The following is a 5,665-nucleotide window of genomic DNA, read 5'->3' as shown; positions in this document are numbered from 1 at the left end:
TACCTTTTGGTGTGTGCATATCTACATATAAGGTAGGAATTGTCATGTGAAAAAGATGGGGGTTTGTGGTGTTAAAAGAGAAACTTAGCTGAATTAAATTTAAAAGAGTTGAATTGAGCACAGAATGATTCACGAATCGGGCAGTCTCGTGAGCCAGAGTAGGCCCAGAGACTCCAGCACAGCCACGTGGTGGAAGATTTATGGACAGCAAAAGGAAAATGATGTACTAAAAACAGAAGTGAGGTACAGAAACAGCCGGATTGGTTACAGCTCAGTGTTTGCCTTATTTGAACAGTTTGAATCGTTGGTCATCTTTGATTGGCCAAACTCAGTGATTGACATAAGAGTAGACTACAGTCTATATACTATTCCATTTAGGTTATAGTTCATGATGTACAGAGAAACCTTTAGACCAAACTTAAGATATGTAAGGAGGCAGCTTAGGCTGAACTTGATTTAACAGTGGTTTTCAGCATTGTGCAACCAGTCATGTCTGAGCTGTAGCCTCGCAAGAACCTGCAGAGATTCTGTGGTATGCTGGAACCAGCTCACGTAGCAAGAGCTAATTACAGGCTGAGTATCCCTAATCTGAAAATACAAAACCTGAAATACTCCAAAATCTGAAACTTTGAGTGCCAACATGATGCTCCAAAGAAATGCTTATTGGAGCATTTTGGATTTTCAGATTAGGGATGTTCAACTGGTATGTATTTGGCAAATATTCTAAAATCTGAAAAAAATATGAAATCTGAAACACTTCTGGTCCCAAGCATATTGGATAAGGGATACTCAACCTGTATTACATTTTTTAGGAATTTTGCAAGCCAGTTGTTAAACTGTTGGTAGCTTGAAATAGGCCATGATGGGAATATTTATACTGTGGAGATTGCTGGTTCTCTAGCACATCACTTCTAAAGTACCGTGCAGCATAGTGCTTGGGAGGAAACGTTCAACAGCTTTTCAGATGATACAGGACAAGTTCCATAAGATGAGTCTGCCCATGCCTAGGTCAAGCCAATGTAGCCGAGGTTGAAGGTGCATACATTGAGAACATCTATTTTTGAAGTGGTGACTAAGACTGAGAGGTATCTTGAAGTGAAGAAATCTTGAGTTCTAATCTAGGATGTCCAAGTCACCCAAGAGGTTCTCTATGGGAATCAATGGCTGCCTGTATTCTGGAAATGCTGATATCACACGGCCAGAGGAAACTCATGTCTACGTAGCGAGTTGGAGGACTGGGCAGGCATATCTTTGGAAGCAGTGATTGGGTGATTGCCTGGCGAGGTTGCACCTCTGTTTTGAGAGGAAAAATAAAAGAGGTTGCATATCTTTAAGACAGAATGTTTTGTGTTAATATTACATTTATTGTATTTTGTTTGCATGAAACGGATTTCTTTCTCAGCACCTACTTGCCTGGTGCCATTCAAGCTCCTACCCTCAGAGGGCTTGTCATCTAAAAGGGAAGATGGCATCTGAAGAAGTCTGAGTGTGAGGTCCACTTCAGTAGGTTGAATTTGTCACCTCTTTTTAGAATGAAAATATACATAAAAATTGGGTAATGAGACTGAAATGAGAACCTTGAGTTAGAGGTTCCTGTTTGCATCTCTGCAGCCACTTCAGAAGGCACGTGTTTGGTTTGCTCTGAGCCTAACCTAGAGTGCTCACAGCAGTCTTTCAGTTGAGCTTGGGAACTGCAGCTGTGGGGAGATTTCAGTGCACTGCCTCTCCTGGGTGCTCTTCATCTTGGGTAAGCAGTTGCTTTGAATTTCTTAAGCCATTATTTGAACTTTTCTCATGCAGAAGTGTGCCAGTCCTGAAGGCTGGTTGAATTGGTAGTCTCTCAGGATTGTGAAGCCGTGATTGCAGAACTCTTGATCTCTGGAGGGGGATGTCATAAAGTAGTCTAGTGGGTGCTGTGTCAGTTACTGTCATGTAGAGTAACTTAGGTGAATCTCCTCAGCAAAAAGAGGAGCAAAGTTTCCTCATAATAAGAGTATGTGACAGTGATGATGACAAGGCTTCAGCTTTAAGTCACCCATGGGTTTAGGTAGAGCTGTGACTGGCTGTTCTTGAGCTCACAGCAGAGCTCTTTCTTCACTATTTTTCTTTTTAGAAGACAGTTTTAAATTTTATTTTTAAACAAATTTCATTGTGTATATTTAAGGTAAACAACATGATGTTGTGGGATACATGTAGATAGTAAAAAGTTTACTATGGTGAAGCAGATTAATATATCCATCATTTTACATAGTTATACCACTGTTTTTCTTCTCTCCATTATAGACATGCCAATATTTAACCTTTAGAAGCCCGAGACTTAAATCTCCCAAGAGAGCTAGACTACTGTCCATACTTGTTACACCCTCAGCACAGCCCTGACCTTGGGAAAGGCTCATGCAGGACGGTTTAGGTATAACCCACTCTGAAGCAGGGAGCAGGAGTAAGGACCTCCAGGGTCCCATTCGTGTAGAGAGTTAACCGATGTCACCTAGACTGTGTTACAGAAGCCATGTGACCTACCAGTCTGTGTTCAATGGCTTAACAATGGAAAATGAGGGCACATATTAAGAGGCATGGCTTAGAGTGGTTATATAGACTTGGAGACCTAAAAACATCTGAGAGCCCAGAAGTGCACAGCAGTATGCAGATGGATTGAGAGGACTCGGCACTGCAGGTGGACAACACCCTGTGAGTGAAAGAAGGCTGTGCAGTTGTCTGTTTGATCAGTGGTTAGTTGTCCTTACTAGGGACAAACACTGAGGGACAGCAGCTCTCCCTTATTTTGTCTCATGATATTGTCATTTGGGGGGTAACTTTGGCATCTTGTATGGTAGTCTCATTGTGGCATATCTCTTTTCCGAAGATGTTTTTTCTGTAGTAACTGCCAAGGAGAACAATTTCCCTACACTGTTTAGTAACTTTAAAAATTGACACATAATAATTCCACATATTTATGGGGTACACAGGGGTGTTTTGATACATACAGTGTATAGAGATCGGATCAGACTAATTAGCATATCCATCATGTCTAACTTTTTTTCGTTTATTTGTGTTAGGAACACTCAGTATCCTCCTTCTACCTCTTGGAAACTATGCATTGTTGTTAACCATAGCCATCTTAAAGTGGTATAGGACACTAGAATTTATTCTTCCTATCTAGCTGTAATTTTGTTTCTGTTGACAAATCTCTCCCTATGTCCCTTCCCCTCTAGTATCCTCTGTTCTACTTTTTACTTCTGTGAGATCAATGTTTTTAGCTTCCACATATGAGTGAGTACATTCAGTGTTTAAGTTTCCGTTCCCGGCTTATCTCACTTTACAGAATGTCTTCCATTTCCATCTATGTTACTGTGAATCATAGATTTCATTCTTTTTAATGCTCAAATGATATTTCATTGTGTACATATATCACATTTTCTTTACCCATTTACCTATTGTTGAACACCTAGATTGATTCTATGTTTTGGCTATTGTAATAAGTGCTGCAATAAACAGGAGTGCAGATGTCTCTTCAATGTAATGATTTCCTTTCCTTTGGATAAAGGTCCAGTGGTGGGATTGCTAGATCGTATAGTAGTTTATTTGTAGTTTTTTGAGGGACCTCCATATTTTCCTGGGTAGTGACTAGCCAGGGCTGGTGTCATGGGTGGTAAGGGTATTTACCAAGACAGCCATAGGTAAAAAAATACCTTGCAAGGTTGCTGGGCAGCACAGCAGGGAAAGGGCTGTCTGCAAAGAGGCAGGGACTAGAGAGAAGTTTTATAGGGTCGTGATGGAGCGGGCTACCTGTGGAACCAGGTCACTGTGCCCACAGAGGTCATTGTGCCCTTGAGTAGTTTGATTAGCTACTCTCAGAACAATTGTTCATTGTTCTTCCCCACCTGGGACCCTCCCCAACTTGGGGCCCCTTCCTCATTGTTGCTTGCTTATCAGGACTCTACATTCCACCCTTGGCAGAACAACAATGACAAATCTTTGGCATTGGGCAGAGGTCTCATCTTCCAACTACTTCCTGCTGACCAGGGGCATAGAGTTCTCCCTACCTACGATTGTTGATCTGTCAAGAGACCCATCCTGGATTGTGGGACCTAGGATATTGGATTTTGCTGGAGGAAGGGTCTCATCAGAGAGGGGGAGCATGTCAAGGCAAAACTGGTGTCCAACTGAATTCAGGGGAGACTGGTAAAGGTAGCAGGCATCATTGGGGAGAGACTGATACCCCATTCACAGCATCATTTGAAGGTGAAACTGCTGAATTTTAGAAGACACAATTTTATTTCTTAAGCCAGTTACTGAAAAGGTGAAGAAAAACCTTTTGCAGTCTGACTATTTTTCCTTATTGAAAGCCCATTTAGATAACCTAGAAGTTACTTGATGAAAAAGTGTTTGAATTTAAACACAGCATAGGGAACCAATTTTAGACAGACGATTATACCTTAATTACATACAACATTCCTTTTATAAATTTCTTTCATGAATTTTCTCATGACTTACACTGGTCATGACTATCTATGATGGGCTTGGACTTTCTGACTTGTCCTAAACTTCCCTCTTTCTTAACAATCAGTCATTTTACTTTATGACAAGAATTTATCACACAAGATCCGTTCTTATATAAAATTTCTTTCTTTATAACTCTCCTTATCAAAAATACCTCTTCACCTTTATAACTTTCTTCTTCTTTTTTGTTTTATTATTTTTATTTTTATTTTTTTGAGACAGAGTCTCACTCTATCACCCAGGCTGGAGTGCAGTGGTGCGATCTCGGCTCAGTGTAACCTCTGCTTCCTGAGTTCAAGTGATTCTTGTGCCTCAGCCTCCCAGGTAGCTGGGACTACAGGCACAAGCCACTATGCCTGGCTAATGTTTGTATTTTTAGTAGAGATGGGGTTTCACCCTGTTGACCAGGCTTGTCTTGAACTCCTGACCTCAAGTGATCCACCACCTTGGCCTCCCAAAGTGCTAAGATTACAGGCATGAGCCACCGCACCTGGCCTTCACCTTTATAACCGTCTTTATGTCTCTCTTATTTCCTCATTCCTTTTACCTTGTTTTATAAGTAACCTGTTTTTTTTTTTTTTTTTTTTTTTGAGATGGAGTCTCACTCTATCATCCAGGCTGGAGTGCAGTGGCACAATCTTGGCTCACTACAGTCTCCACCTTGTGGGTTCAAGCAATTCTCCTGCCTCAGCCTCCCAAGTAGCTGGGACTACAGGTGTGTGCCACCACACCCAGCTAATTTTTGTATTTTTTTAGTAGAGACAGGGCTTTGCTATGTTGGCCAGGCTGATCTTGAACTCCTGACCACAGGTGATCTGCATGCCTTGGCCTTCCAGAGTGCTGGGATTACGGGCGTGAGTTACCACATCTGGCCTATATGTAACCTTTGAATTAGACAAAAAAATATTTTCCTTTTGTTAGGAAGTTAAGGTTTATACTGTGTGTTGCTGTGCGAGTTCTGTGAAGGGGCCACATATGAGGAGGTTATCCCCCCTCAAGAGATTTCTAGGTTGAATTTCTTGCTAGGGTGTGTCTGTATAAGTGTGGGCTATTTTTAAACCCCCGAGATAGGACTATCCAGGTTGAAGCTATTGGTTAAAGATTTAGGTAGCTTTCCTGGGAGAAACGGGGATATTAGAGGGAAAGATGAATTCACAAGTTGGGT

General features: G+C 41.4%; 1 protein-coding gene across 5 annotated transcripts in view; it reads left to right on the top strand.

Annotated features, from left to right (window-relative positions):
• JAML (junction adhesion molecule like) overlaps positions 1–5,665 on the top strand; it is a 39,156-nt gene that overhangs the window by 3,215 nt on the left and 30,276 nt on the right. For 3 of the 5 annotated variants that reach the window (XM_005579792.5, XM_074015306.1, XM_074015308.1), the window contains exon 1: positions 1,677–1,747. The exons of 1 other annotated variant lie outside the window; for it this stretch is intronic. The gene's annotated coding sequence lies outside the window, so the exon portion shown is untranslated. Of the gene's footprint in view, positions 1–1,676; positions 1,748–2,528; positions 2,689–5,665 lie in introns of those variants that run through there. One more of the 5 variants, XM_005579793.5, reaches the window with a different exon arrangement.

This window comes from Macaca fascicularis, chromosome 14 (assembly GCF_037993035.2).
Source record: "Macaca fascicularis isolate 582-1 chromosome 14, T2T-MFA8v1.1".
Taxonomy (NCBI): Eukaryota; Metazoa; Chordata; class Mammalia; order Primates; family Cercopithecidae; genus Macaca; species Macaca fascicularis.
The sequence above is the reverse complement of the archived record's forward strand: the minus strand, read 5'-3'. Positions and strand labels throughout refer to the sequence as shown.